We start from the raw sequence: 15,654 nt of genomic DNA, 5'->3' as shown, positions 1-15,654 counted from the left end.
TCTTCATTTAATCCATTTTATATTCAGGCTGTAAGGCAACAGGTGAGGAGGCACTGTAGGTGAGCTCAACCTGAGGTGGGGTTAAAAGGGAGTTGGAGGTAATCCTCCTAAATCAAACATGAGATAATCCACTGAGAATGATCATTCCGATTGACCCTGAGAGATCCAGCATTAGGGGGAGGAGTCCTGGAGAGATCAGCTCCTCTTTCACCAGGTCAGAGAGAAGAGAGAACACTAGCCTGGTCCCAGATCTGTATGTGATTAATAGCACGGACAGACCAGTAGGATTGTCGAGTGTCTGTCGGCCGAGAGTACTTAGCACCCCTGAACAAAGTGCCGGATGTAATTTACAAACCAATTTTACATGTAGAAATGGGCGAAAAATGGTGGCTGTGAGTCGCCCACCAGCAGGTGGTGCTTATAACACAGCACAGTCAGCAAGTGAATGGTGAACAATTACGCAATCTACTGAACCCAACCACCTGAACTCAATAAAACCTTTGACAATGAAATTAGCAGAAAGAACGCTACTGCGTTGCATTGAAGATTGACAAAGAGTCCAAGGCAAGAGTTTAGAGGACTCGGTCACCAGTCACCAGTGTTGTAGTAGTCACTAAACCTAGAGTCCGAGTCGAGTCCCAAGTCTCCTGTCCTCGAGTCACGTGTCCCTACGGCTAAGTTCGATTCAAGTCCGACTCAGTCACCAATGGTCAAGTCACAAGTCCCTATGGCTAAAGTCATTACTAATACTGCCGGCTTGATGCTCTTCTATAGCTAAATTCGCACCTCTATTGATTTGGCTCAGATTTGGTTGAAGAAATCTTCCCAGCAACAACTAGTGGCGGGCTGGCAGGAAGATTTTATTTGAGCATTGAAGTAACGCAAAGATTTTCTTCCTATTGTCCAATGGTCATAATTGCCTGCAATATGCAATAGCCTATGAAACAAATAAGTACTTCATACACATATTTTAAAATAATGTTCAATAATTATGTCAAATCCGTAATGTTTTGAAGGGATGGTGTCTAGAAGGAATTGGCTATTGCTCCTGTCAGATTGACCAGATTATTATTTGCAATAATTGTAACAGGCTCTCAGCTACTTTTTTGTAATTGCCCACTGATATTTGTGTAGGTTTTTTATTGCAGAGTGAAAAGTAAAGAACGAGACAAATTCAAAGACAGCCTATACTCAAGGGGAGAGAGTATACTATTCAATACTATTGTTTTACATTTCCAAGAGCAGTTTTTGTTTCTTAACCAGGCAAAGCTAAATAGTAGGCTGGTGATTGGTGGTAACCGTGAAGCAAGAGCCGCTTGTGCGATGTGCAGCCTATGATCAAGGCGAAGTCAGAGCGCAGCCTGCTACATATCATTTGCTTCGCCGCAGCTCAACAGCTGATGTCGACTGTGCGCCGGTGTGGCACGTCCTTCGCACTGCTATAGAACAGAACACTGGCTTCTCTGTGCAACCAGTGCTGTTAATATTATGCTTATCATAGCAGCCTATCCAGTCCAAGTGCAAATACAAGTCAAGGAAGGTGAGTCCGAGTCACCAAAATTCGAGTCCAAGTCGAGTCACAAGTCATGAAAATTGGGATGAGTCGGACTCGTGTCCGAGTCCTGGACTCGAGAACTACAACAGTGCCACCTATGATATTTGGAGTGCTCTGGGGACATGGCTTGGGTGTAGACAGAGGCTGCGGAAGGGTGACTAGGGCCCTATAAAATCTGCATTGCAGAGAAAGCGGACGGAATCACGGAATCCAGACATTAAAACGAATTCAACAATATATATAAAAAAATGTTTTTCATAGGAAATCAACTAAATGTATTGAACTTATTTGAACACTCATTACATTTGCCCAAGTTAATCATAAGACATGAACAAAATGCATCAGTGATTCGTATTTTCCTGCAACTTTCTGAAACAGCAACATGAACGACCCTGTCTGTCTGTGTGCGTGTATATGTCCACACTATGTCTAGCGATGACGCTAATGATAACCTTCTTCTGGTAGAGATGGAAAGGCTTTCCCAAAATCTTCTCAATTAAAATGTTAAGTACAAAGTAGACGATGCCTACCTAACCAAACAATGGTCTCTAGCTGGTGCATTAAAGGGTAACTACACCCAAAAGTCTACATTCCTTAGATTTTTCTCAGCCCTCAAAAGTGGTTTCCTGATGTGGTTTAAGCATTGTTGTGGCCTTAGAAAATACAATGTTGTTAATCTATAAAAAAAAGTGCCGGACGTAATTTACAAACTGATTTTACATGTAGAAATGGGCAAAAATGTACTTTGTCAGTCGCCCACGGCAGGAGGTCCCATGTAAACAAAAGAGGCATTTCACTGTACTTGTGCACGTGACCTTAAAACAAGAAACCATCAGCAAGTGAACAAAACATTGTTTTCCCCCTGCTTTTGTCTGTGATAAGGGTTCCCGTCTCTCTGACCTGGTGAAAGAGCTGATCGCTCTAGGATTCCTCTCCTTAATGCTGGATCTCTCAGGGTCAATTGGAATGAACATTCTCAGGAGATGATCTCATGTGTTTGACTTAGGAGGATTACATCCAACTCCATTTTAACACCACCTCGGGTTGAGCTCACCCATGTATGATAAGAGCAAATATTTAGCCTTGTGGTGACAGCTTCAACAGTCCTATATTTTTAGAGGATGAATTAGAGAATTTTTTATTTGTTTTTTTCAAATCTTGACGTACTGTCTCGTCTGTGGTGTCGTATAGCTCCGTGCCTGTCAGTGTGTTTGAGAAGGGATTGCCCTGTGGGCCCCAGTGGTGAGAAGTAGAGAGAATGTCACAGGTCGGGCAGAGCAGAAACTAGATCAGTCCCCTTAGCACCTGTCCACTCTAGCAAGCAGCTACCTACAAAGTGAAAAGACAAACATATTTGTATATTGTATTCATTAAGGATCCCCATTAACTGTTGTCAATGCAGCAGCTACTCTTCCTGGGGTCCAGCAACATTAAGGCAGTTATATACAATTTAAAATATTACATTTCATAACATATTAAGTGTGTACCCTCAGGCCACTACTCTACTACCACATATCTACAAAATCCATGTGTAGGTGTAGAGTGTGTGTCTTATCACCTGTATGTGTAAGCGTGTCTGTGTGTCTCTCTTCATAGTCCCCGCTGGTCCATAAGGTGTATTTTTTATTGGTTTTTTTTAAATCTGATTCTACTGCTTGCATCAATTACTTGATGTGAAATAGAGTTCCATGTAGCCATGGCTCTATGTAGTACTGTGCGCCTCTCAGTCTGTTCTGGACTGTGAAGAGACCTCTGGTGGCATGTCTTGTGGGGTATGCATGGGTGTCCGAGCTGTGTGCTAGTATACTGAACAAAAATATAAACGCAAAGATTTTACTGAGTTACAGTTCAAATAAGGAAATCAGTCAATTGAAATAAATGAATTAGCCCCGAATCGATGGATTTCACATGATTGGGCAGGGTCGCAACCATGGGTGGACCTGGGAGTGCATAGGCCCACCCACTGGGGAGTCATGCCCAGCTAATCAGAAATAGTTTTCACCCAAAAAACGGGCATTATTACAGACAAAAATACTCAGTTTCATCAGCTGTCCGGGTGGCTGGTCTCAGACGATCCCGCAGGTGAAGAAGCTGGGTGTGGAGGTCCTGGGCTGGCGTGGTTACACATTTTCTGCTTTTCTGAGGCCAGTTGGACGTTCGGCAAAATCTTCTAAAACAACGGCTTATAGTAGAGAAATATAAATTTAATTCTCTGGTAACAGCTTGGGTGGACATTTCTGCTATCAGCATGCCAACTATGGCATTGTGTCGGGTGACATTTTAGAGTGGCCATTTATTGTCCCCAGCACAAGGTGCACCTGTGTAATGATCATGCTGTTTAATCAGCTTCTTAATATGCCACACCTGATAGGTGGATGGATTATCTTGGCAACGGTGAAATACTCTTCTGGGATCTTTTATTTCAGCTCATGACACCAACCCTTTACATGTTGAGTTTATATTTTTGTTCAGTATAGTTTAAAAACAGACAGCTCGGTGCATTCAGCATGTCAAAACTTAATACAAAAACAAGTAAAGATGAAGCCAGTGTTAGTTTTCCGTGTACATTTGAGGGCCAGCTGTGCTTCCAATTGTAATTTTTCTAAGTCACTGTGTGGCACCTGACCACACGACTGGACAGTAGTCCAGGTGTGACAAAACTAGGGCCTGTAGGACCTGCCTTGTAAAGAAGGCAGAGCAGCGTTTTATTATGAGCAGACTTCTCCCCATCTTAGCTACTGGGTTAGAGGGTTTGGCCATCCGGGATGTCCTTGTCCCATCGCGCTCTAGCGACTCCGGTTGCAAAGCATACTAATCATTATTTATTATAATGATGCTAATAATAATAATAATAATAACAATAAGGAGATCAAGAAAAAGGAGGGTATAGGAGCGAGAGCTGCGTGCATGTGTGTAACAAACAGGTGCTGTTCGATTACAATATTATTTTTCTGCCTGTTTGGAACAGTGTAAACACTAAATACATTAAGTAATACCAGCCTGTTCTAACGCAAAAACATTTGTACGCCTTTATTACAGCATAGCAAAAGATTTTTAAAAATACAGAATCTGTAAAATTGCTTTCTCTGACATTTTGCCATTGCATTAGGCTAGGTGCTCACGGAATGAGTAGGTTATTAAACAAACACTCAAACAGGCAACAGATGCAAGATCTGTCTTATTTCTGTAAATATACAGTACCAGTCAAAAGTTTGGAAACACCTACTCATTCAGGGGTTTTTTCTATATTTTTACTATTTTCTACAATGTAGAATAATAGTGAAGACATCAAAACTATGAAATAACATACGGAATCATGTAGAAACCAAAGAAGTGATAAACAAATCAAAATATATTTTAGATTTAAGATTCTTCAAAGTAGCCACCCTTTGCCTTGATGACAGCTCTGCACACTCTTGGCATTCGCTCAACCAGCCTCAGGAGGTAGTCACCTGGAATGCATTTCAATTAACTGGTGTGCCTTGTTTAAAGTAAATGTGTGGAATTGCTTTCCTTAACGCATTTGAGCCAATCAGCTGTATTGTGACAAGGTTGGGGTGATATACAGAAGACAGCCCTATTTGGTAAAATACCAAGTCCATATTATGGCAAGAACAGCTCAAATTGGCAAAGAGAATTCACAGTCCATCACTACTTTAAGACATGAAGGTCAGTCAATCCAGAAAATGTCAAGAACTTTGAAAGTTTATTAAAGTGCAGTTGCAAAAACCATCAAGCGCTATGATGAAACTGGCTTTCATGAAGACCGCCACAGGAAAGGAAGACCCAAAATTACCTCTGCTGCAGAGGATAAGTTCATTAGAGTTACACTGGTGACACTGTCAGTGATTTATTTAGAATTCAAGGCACACTTAACTCGCCTAGCTACCACAGCATTCAGCAGCGATACACCATCCAATTTGGTATGCGCTTAGTGGGACTGTCATTTGTTTTTCAACAGGACAATGACCCAACACACCTCCAGGCTGAGTAAGGGCTATTTTACCAAGAGGGAGAGTGATGGAGTGCTGCATCAGATGACCTGGCCTCCACAATCACCCGACCTCAACCCAATTAAGATGGTTGGGATGAGTCGGACAGCAGAATGAAGGAAAAGCAGCCAACAAGTGCTCAGCATATGTGGGAACTCCTTCAAGACTGTTGGAAAATAATTCCTGGTCAAATCAAAACTTAATTGGTCACATACACATGGTTAGCAGATGTTAATGTGAGTGTAGCGAAATGTTTGTGCTTCGAGTTCAGACAGTGCAGTAATATCTAACAAGTAATCTAATAATTTCACAACTACCTTATACACACACAAGTGTAAAGGAATGAATAAGAAAATGTACATATAAATATATGGATGAGCGATGGCCGAACGGCATAGGCAATATGCAGTAGATGATATAGAGTACAGTACATACGAGATGAGTAATGTAGGGTATGTAAACATTATATTAAGTGGCATTGTTTAAAGTGGCTAGAGATTTATTAAAGTGGCTAGAGATTGAGGTTGTATGTTGGCAGCAGCCACTCAATGTTAGTGATGGCTGTTTAACAGTCTGATGGCCTTGAGATAGAAGCTGTTTTTCAGTCTCTCGGTCCCAGCTTTGATGCACCTGTATTGGCCTCGCCTTCTGGATGATAGCGGGGTGAACAGGCAGTGGCTCGGGTGGTTATTGTCCTTGATGATCTTTTTGGCCTTCCTGTGACATCGGATGGTGTCGGTGTCCTGGAGGGCAGGTAGTTTTCCCCCGGTGATGCGTTGTGCAGACCTCACTACCCTCTGGAGAGCCTTACGGTTGTGGACGGAGCAGTTGCCGTACCAGGCGGTGATACAGCCCGACAAGATGCTCTCGATTATGCATCGGCAAAAGTTTGAGTGTTTTTGGTGACAAGCCAAATTTCTTCAGCCTCCTGAGGTTGAAGAGGCGCTGTTGCGCCTTTTTCACCACGCTGTCTGTGTGGGTGGACCATTTCAGTTTGTCAGTGATGTGTACGCCGAGGAACTTAAACTTTCCACCTTCTCCACTACTGTCCCGTCGATGTGGGTAGGGGGTGCCCCCTCTGCTGTTTCCTGAAGTCCACGATTATCTCCTTTGTTTTGTTGACGTCAGTTTGAGGTTATTTTCCTGACACCACACTCCGAGGGCCCTCACCTCCTCCCTGTAGGCCGTTAATGACGAGTTCGGAGGGTACTATGGTGTTGAATGCTGAGCTGTAATCGATGAACAGCATTCTTACATAGGTATTCCTCTTGTCCAGATGGGTTAGGGCAGTGTGCAGTGTGATTGCGTTGTCTGTGGACCTATTGGGGCGGTAAGCAAATTGGAGTGGGTCTAGGGTGTCAGGTAGGGTGGAGATAATATGATCCTTGACTAGCCTCTCAAAGCACTTCATGATGACGGAAGTGAGTGCTACAGGGCGATAGCTAAGGTAACTGAGCTAAACAAACTATCTTGGGAACAGGAACAATGGTGGCCCTCTTGAAGCATGTGGGAACAGCAGACTAGGATAGGGATTGATTGAATATGTCCGTAAACACACCAGCTAGGTGGTCTGCGCATGTTCTGAGGACACGGCTAGGGATGCCATCTGGGGCGGCAGCCTGCGAGGGTTAACAATTTTAATGTTTTACTCACGTTGGCTGCGGTGAAGGAGAGACCGCAGGTTTTGGTAGTGGGCCGTGTCAGTGGCACTGTATTGTCCTCAAAGCGAGCAAAGAAGTTGTTTAGTTGGTCTGGGAGCAAGACATCGGTGTCCGTGACGGGGCTGGTTTTCTTTTTGTAGTCCGTGATTGAATGTAGACCCTGCCACATACTTCTCGTGTCTGAGCCGTTGAATTGCGACTCTACTTTGTCTCTATACTGACGCTCAGCTTGCTTGATTGCCTTGAAGGGAATAGCTACACTGTTTGTATTCGGTCATTTCAGGTCGCTTTGCCATGATTAAAAGCAGTGGTTCGCGCTGCTTGATTTGTTTAACACTTTTGGTTTCTACATAATTCCATGTGTTATTTCATAGTTTTGATTTCTTCACTATTATTCTACAATGTAGAAAATACAAAAAATAAAGAAACTTTTGACTGGTAGTGTATATCGAAAGCCAGGCACATTTAACAGTTAGGCTATTGATTATAGACCTAATTAAGTTGGGGTTTCCTCCCTCCTCAATTTTCTTAGAAAATTAAGCTAAGGCAAGGGCGTTTTCCTCATCATTGCTGCTGCTCAATCTTAATATGCTGGTTAACTTTGCTATTATGCACATAGCAACATTGGGAAAGGCGCCAATTCTACAGCGCACTAGAGACTGTTTCAGAACAGTGGATAGCGACCTTATCCAACACGGGAGAAAGCGAATTTGTTATAAAATAATAATGATATTTATTAGAGTTGCACCATTATTTTTACATAATATAACCACATACAAGTTCAGTATCACATGTCTTAGAGTGATGGACTGTGCCATCCCTGTGGCCTCCACTGAGACAGGTGAAAATCACAGGTGTCTTGTGCACCATGGGGAGAGAAAAAAATAATCATATGCAACTGCTCGACTAAAGAAATCTTGGTCTACCAACAGCTTATTGATCAGTCGATAAATAGTGTATTATCCAGATACAGAATTAACACTTGGTGGTCTACAGCAGCTTCCCACAAGAATGGGCTTTACAGTGGGGGGAAAAAGTATTTGATCCCCTGCTGATTTTGTACGTTTGCCCACTGACAAAGAAAGGATCAGTCTATAATTTTAATGGTAGGTTTATTTGAACAGTGAGAGACAGAATAACAACAAAAATATCCAGAAAAACACGTCAGAAATGTTATAAATTGATTTGCATTTTAATGAGGGAAATAAGTATTTGACCCTCTCTCAATCAGAAAGATTTCTGCCTCCCAGGTGTCTTTTATACAGGTAACGAGCTGAGATTAGGAGCACACTCTTAAAGGGAGTGCTCCTAACCGCAGCTTGTTACCTGTATAAAAGACACCTGTCCACAGAAGCAATCAATCAATCAGATTTCAAACTCTCCACCATGGCCAAGACCAAAGAGCTCTCCAGGGATGTCAGGGACAAGATTGTAGACTTACACAAGGCTGGAATGGGCTACAAGACCATCGCCAAGTAGCTTGGTGAGAAGGTGACAACATTTGGTGTGATTATTCGCAAATGGAAGAAACACAAAAGAACTCAATATCCCTCGGCCTGGGGCTCCATGCAAGATCTCACCTCGTGGAGTTGCAATGATCATGTTTACAGTGAGGAATCAGCCCAGAACTACACGGGAGGATCTTGTCAATGATCTCAAGGCAGCTGGGACCATAGTCACCAAGAAAACAATTGGTAACACACTATGCCGTGAAGGACTGAAATCCTGCAGCGCCCGCAAGGTTCCCCTGCTCAAGAATACATATACATGCCCATCTGAAGTTTGCCAATGAACATCTGAATGACTCAGGAGGACAACTGGTGAAAGTGTTGTGGTCAGATGAGACCAAAATGGAGCTCTTTGACAACTCAACTCGCCGTGTTTGGAGGAGGAGGAATGCTGCCTATGACCCCAAGAACACCATCTCCACCGTCAAACATGGAGGTGGAAACATTATGCTTTGGGGGTGTTTTTCTGCTGAGGGGACAGGACAACTTCACCGCATCAAAGGGACGATGGACGGGGCCATGTACCGTCAAATCTTGGGTGAGAACCTCCTTCCCTCAGCCAGGGCATTGAAAATGGGTCGTGGATGGGTATTCCAGCATGACAATGACCCAAAACACACGGCCAAGGCAACAAAGGAGTGGCTCAAGAAGAAGCACATTAAGGTCCTGGAGTGGCCAAGCCAGTCTCCAGACCTTAATCCCATAGAAAATCTGTGGAGGGAGCTGAAGGTTCGAGTTGCCAAATGTCAGCCTCGAAACCTTAATGACTTGGAGAAGATCTGCAAAGAGGAGTGGGACAAAATCCCTCCTGAGATGTGTGCAAACCTGTTGGCCAACTACAAGGAACGTCTGACCTCTGATTGCCAACACGGGTTTTGCCACCAAGTACTAAGTTATGGTTTGCAGAGGGGTCAAATACTTATTTCCCTCATCAAAATGCAAATCATTTCATAACATTTTTGACGTGCGTTTAAAAAAAAAAATGTTGTTATTCTGTCTCTCACTGTTCAAATAAACCTACTATTAAAATTATAGACTGATCATTTCTTTGTAAGTGGGCAAACGTACAAAATCAGCAGGGGATCAAATACTTTTTTCCCCCCACTGTATGTGCGGCAGGTGAACCTGTAGCCATTTTACTTCAGCAGTATTTAGCATGAGATCTTAGCATGAAGCTTTACAGGAATGTGGCTCTGTATAAAGACCGCAACACCGCCCCCAATAGCATTTCTGTCTTTTCTGTAGATGTTATAGCCATGCATTGCTACCACTGAATCAAAAAGTATTATCTTAGTAAGTTTCAGAGATCAGAATAGGAATATGTCTGAATATGAATATCATCTGTTACTAGTAATTTATTGATTTCATGAACCTTTTTTCTTAGGCTTCATACGTTAATGTGGGCTATATTTAGCACTTTTCTGGGATGCTTGATTGTTTTTAATCGCTTTACTGGGAAGCTTAGCAGAAGTAACAATGCAAATTAGGTTACTTACATTGTGACTGAACGCCCCTAGGATAATTTACATTTGATGCAGGATTACTACAACTCAGCGACACAATGGTAGGGATTACTGATCTGGGCTTGGGTCATTGAAAAGTCATTGTCTCAACGCAGCCTTCAAAATGTGTGGCCAGAGTCCAGGAGACAAGATGATTTGGATGGATCATTTCTGTAGAGCATATTCTGTTTCCAGAAGGTGTCAAAGTTGCCTATAAAAGTTCCAACTGAGCTACAGTAATATTTTAGCCAGGTGTGTAATGCCAGAAGCCTACTGCATCTTTCACACCCACCGCCCAACAATGGTACCGGACATGAAATAATTGGCCGCTTTTTGGAATCTTTGAAAGCAAAAACCCATTATTTAAAATCATTGTTCAGCAGTTCCAAGCTAGCCCTCTTAATGACGTTTGACCTCACATGGACTACGACAGCATCAGCTCCCGGCAGCTGTCGCAAAACGGTCAGAAGCAGCCTTGTTATGTCCTGTACTTGTGCTCCAAGTTAGCACAGGGTTTTTGCCCCGGGAACAGAGGTGTCTTTTACCATAGAGCTGCCAATGACGACAGCTGGTGCAATGGCCGAAGAGGTCCGGCCGTTCTTTCGCCTCGAGTGGTTTCGCAAACCCCTTGAGGACCGAAGGCAGGTGGGGCCCAGGCTAGCTGGGCTTCAGTGTCTCTCTACTTGACAGGGAATTCTCAACTTGTGCGAGAAATAATTAAAACGGCTATCAAAAACCGTCAGGCCAAGGTAAGTCTACACCAAACACACAAATCATTTGAATGTTTGTCAAATTCAATAAGTTAAAAAAAATGAATGGTGGTGTAGAGTTTTGTAACTCAGGCTAGTAAAACACGTTTTGTCAACAACGGAGGCTGGCACCGGACGTGCTGAGCTTAACTTTGTGATAGGTGTGTGTTCGGATTTGGGAGGAGGATGTGAGGAATAGACTGCGGTGTTGATTGAAAAATCTACCCATGCAAGGCAAGCAAAACAAAAGCATTTAAACAAATCGGTCTGGTGAGTTCTCCTTAAGACAACTCCGTTAAGACAACTCCGAGTGTCTGCCGCTGTCACGCAGAGGATTAAGATAAAGCACATAGAGATCTGGGACCAGGTTATACTTCCAAACGAGTTGACTGAAACCATCCACACAATAAATACCATCCTCTCAACCAGCAACACCTCACTCAATACCTCAGTGTCTAATCTTTCTCCATTAATGAACTACTAATGAAACAGCCCAGCACTGCAGTTTTTACACACATAATTGATAAGAAAATCAGAAATGGCAGCTAATCATCTATTTCTGTAGTTACTCATGGGAATGCTCTGAGTACATGCAAAACGAACTTTTTGTTATTTATGAATACAAATATTACTTATGTTCTGAATACATTTCCAGGTAGCCTACTTCATAAGTACCAGATGTGCGGCTGGGTGTGTGTTAAAATAGAAATCTTACATTTCACTACCCACAATCTAGGCTAGCTTGGACAATGACAGAATCATCTTCATCCATTCATGTGGTTGTTAATGTTGCCCTAATATTTCCTTGCTGGATTAGTCCCATGTTGAAATGACAATGTTTGCCTTTCCAGAGAAGGATGTTGACACTCCTCAGCCTACTGAAAGGCACAGCATTGAGCACCCTCTCCTGCATTTTAATCATCTTCAGAATGGCTCTTAGGACATAGCATAGGACATAGCCAACCATAAAAGGCTATATGTGTCGCCTCTGACTGTGTAGTAGGAACAGTATGCCCTTTTTTCCTGCAAGAACCATGGCTCTACAGGCTCATGTTTAATACATGAACCATTAGCCTACCTAATGAAGGCCAGATTCCATGAAAGACGGGAACAGTCAAACCCATTACCCATCCCTGACTCCCCCACCACTCTACATTTTTCACTCTTGCTCCAATCAGCCCAGAAGCCATAAATTAGATTTATCACTAGCTCTGGATTGAGGGGATTGGTAGCACAGCACAAAAAGTCCATGTCAGGGGAAGCAGTGAGCTGACTGCGAAAAAGAGAGCGCTGTTTGGGTGCATTAAATCACACGCCCTGCTCCCTGTCCCTGCTGCGCTCAACAACAGAGCCTTGTGCCCTTCAGAGCTCTGGCAGAAAGGGTAGCGCTGGAGTGCACTTGCTGACGCAGGGGAGGGGGAGCAGTAGAGTAGCACCCCCACACTGAGGCACAGTGACCGGAAGCAAGGCTGTGGATCAACTCACTCAGCCTAGCAGCAAGACATTAATGAACATTGGTATTTTGGTTGTAATACATTTATAAACATAAGATTATCTAGGACTACATCCTATGGAAGACTTAGCCTAAATGTTAGTTTGTATGTTCAATACAAAGAGGTCAACATTTAGCATTTATTATTTATGTAAGATCCATTTGTTTTTGTCAAAACCTATTTTTCACAGGATGTGACAAAATAAGAACAGTGGAGTAGAGTTTTTTACACTCCTGACTATGTCAACTCATGTCACGAAGTGAACAGGTGTCTATTGCTCGAGCTCTGGGGTGCACTGCCGCCAGCAAGGAGAGGGGGGAAGCTTGTGGTTTTCATTCAGTGGGCATATTCCTGCATGATAGTTAAAGAGCCTGTGTGTTGCCATTAAGCTCCAGTAGCCGTGGGGAGCTAGAGAGGTGGCCATTGGCCTTGATGTCATGAATTTCTAACCCTTCTCTATCTCGCTCCCCTCGGCCATGGTGGATAAACAGGAAGCTCAGTAACACAGCATATTCAACACGCAATCAGCAAATAGCATCCCTCACTAGGGGAAATGACCATGGAAAAACTACCATGGAAACCTGTGCCACGGTTAGCATTTTCCCTGACTAGCCTGCAGGCATCGAAGGGACTCTGGCAATTGTACTCTGCTGGGATAAATTGTGAAGTGGCTACAGATTTGTAAGAGAACGGTCATTTGATTTCTTCATGAGCAATTATCCTTAGGCACAAGGAATCAAGAGAATCTCAACTGCCAGCCATAAAAAAAAACACTTGTGGTATCATGCCAGGCAGACACAAGAGCTAACCTTTCCACAGCTAGGCCTATAAAGTTACACTGCAGTTGCACACATACTCAGACAAGCAGGACTAAAGCTTAAGGGGTTAAGGGGTCAATGCCTCCTCACAGCTGTCAGTGATCTACAATCCAGGCAAGCTACAATGACACATGCATTGCCTCCTGCTCTTCCCCACTCATAACACACATAAAGCTTCTGCACAATGCGTGCGTCAACATTTCCCTTCATCACAAGTACAGACCAGGGATTTTTCCTCAGTAAGCATAAATCCAAACAGTGTAAAAATATGATCAAAATTAGGGATAGAAAAATGCTTTCAGTATAAACTTAAACGACTAAAACCAGATAGAGAGTATGTAGATAATGAGATCTTTATATTTTTTTATAATATGATCTTTGAGAACTAACAATCACAAATAAAAGCTAGTCAGGGAGAATTTAAAATCCCCAAAACAATTAATTTAGCAGATTTTGTTACTATGTTAGAGCAAAAGAACACAGCATTAGCCAAAGCAAAATGCATAGAATTGCAGGAAATTTGCTTTAAAACAGCAACATTTTCTTTCAGCTCCATGGCAGAATATGTAGAATGGCAGGAATGAGCTTAAAACAGCAACATTTTCTCTCAGCTCCACAAATGTTCGATATGTTGCCAAGATGGGGGCCTCTAAAATTCAGCTGCTCCGACCACACCCATTACCTAAGCCCCCTTTTGAGCCAGAAAAACCCCTGCAGACAGGTCTGGAACTGCATTGTGACTAGAGTCAGTATGCCTGTAAGTGCCTATGGCTCTAAACATGTGACATTCACATAGAAAGGTATTTCAGCCAAACAAGAGATGTGCTGCCTTGCCTTTGACTGTCAGTGACTTATCATGCACCTCGCAACTCTATAATTCTGTGTGGGTTTGCGTGTAACAAATTGAATTAAATTCTAAAATGTCTGTTTTCCATCTGAGCCTTATCCATCTATATTCCATTGGGATATGGTTGTCTACTTTGTATCCATCCTATCAAACGTACTAGCTATGAAAAGAGACATGTTAAATGTAATGTGAATTAGAGTTCCAAAGTTCACATGAAAAGAAAAGCTGGTCACACTGTCCACTGATTCAGAGAGGATTAGGAAAGAAAGCGCGGATGTGAGGGCTATCAATATCACAATGAAAAAAATATATACTTTCAATGTGGAAAACCTGTTGTGTATTCTGTTAACTACATAACTAAAGGTTCAACCGATGATCACTCATACACGTAATACCTAGCTAGCCACTGTTCATAAAAAAACTAACGCGGTTCTTTAGTAAAGGCTTTACATTTATGGTTAGCGTAATAGCCAACAATACCATAGACTTCGTGTAAACACAAGCCTTAACGTTCGCTATCTAGCTACTATAGTTATTTCAAATACTTTCCAGATATCTAGCAAACATAGTTAAGGTTATCTTTAAATGCAAGTCCGATAAATAAAATAAAGTTACTTTGATGACAAATCATGTCCCTACAATGCCGGGAACTACCTAGGCTAGCTAACTAAGCAATACAAAAATATTTAGGGGAAATCTTTGGTACAAAGGCAGAGATAGCTAGCTAGTCACCACTAGCCAAGCCAAGGTGCTCTCTGAGCTAACTAGTTAGTACCAAAAGCGTAGCTAACTAGCATTAGCTGCTGGCTAGACATAACGATAGCTAAACGAAGATTGAAAACTACAAAACAAAAACAGACATTTGACAACAATCTTTCAGTAGCATTAACTTCACGTTAAATACCACTTAGCTACACATTCACCAACGTCAGCTAGCTAAACAAATAGGTACTATCGAAGTGCGACGACTATTAGCTTGCCTGGCTACCAAGCTAACTATGTTGCTCAAACTGCTTGAGAAGTCTTGAGTCGATTTAGCAGGGGATTGATAGCTGACGATGTGTCGTTCGCGCCGTGTTTTAGCTTTATGAAAAGCTTAAATTAAACTTACCACGAATGTGTTTCTTATTCTGAATTCAAGATCCGTTCGCAGTTATGTTTTCAATCGAATTATTGCTTTAAAACGGACCAAAACAAGGAATTTGGTCCAACTTATTATTTTCAGTTGTTTTCTTCACTTCCTGATAGACGCCGCCATCTTGCAAGCAGATATTTCCTCTGCTGTCGTCACTCGGTATGTCACACTGTGGGATACTCCTGCCGCGTTCAATTGCTAGTCGGAACTAGGAAACTCGGAAACTTTCCGACTTGCTAGTTTGTTGAATGCGGCACGTGTATAACTAAAACCAGTTATCAAGTCGTATATTTCCGAGTTTCCTAGTTCCGACTAGTATATGAACGCAGCATCACTTACGTCGCTCATTCATGAGGCATTCAAGACAACTGGGAACTCGGAATATACGAGGTCA

General features: G+C 42.5%; 1 protein-coding gene across 2 annotated transcripts in view; it reads right to left on the bottom strand.

Annotated features, from left to right (window-relative positions):
* The window catches only part of LOC106573581 (protein strawberry notch homolog 2), a 113,186-nt gene extending 97,755 nt beyond the window's left edge, over positions 1 to 15,431 (bottom strand). For both annotated transcript variants that reach the window (XM_014148740.2, XM_014148741.2), the window contains exon 1: positions 15,237 to 15,431. The gene's annotated coding sequence lies outside the window, so the exon portion shown is untranslated. The remainder of the gene's footprint in view (positions 1 to 15,236) is intronic.
* Between the last annotated feature and the right edge of the window lie 223 nt (positions 15,432 to 15,654).

The sequence above is a fragment of the Salmo salar genome, chromosome ssa16, assembly GCF_905237065.1.
Source record: "Salmo salar chromosome ssa16, Ssal_v3.1, whole genome shotgun sequence".
Lineage (NCBI taxonomy): Eukaryota > Metazoa > Chordata > Actinopteri > Salmoniformes > Salmonidae > Salmo > Salmo salar.
This window is presented reverse-complemented; position numbering and strand designations above follow the sequence as displayed.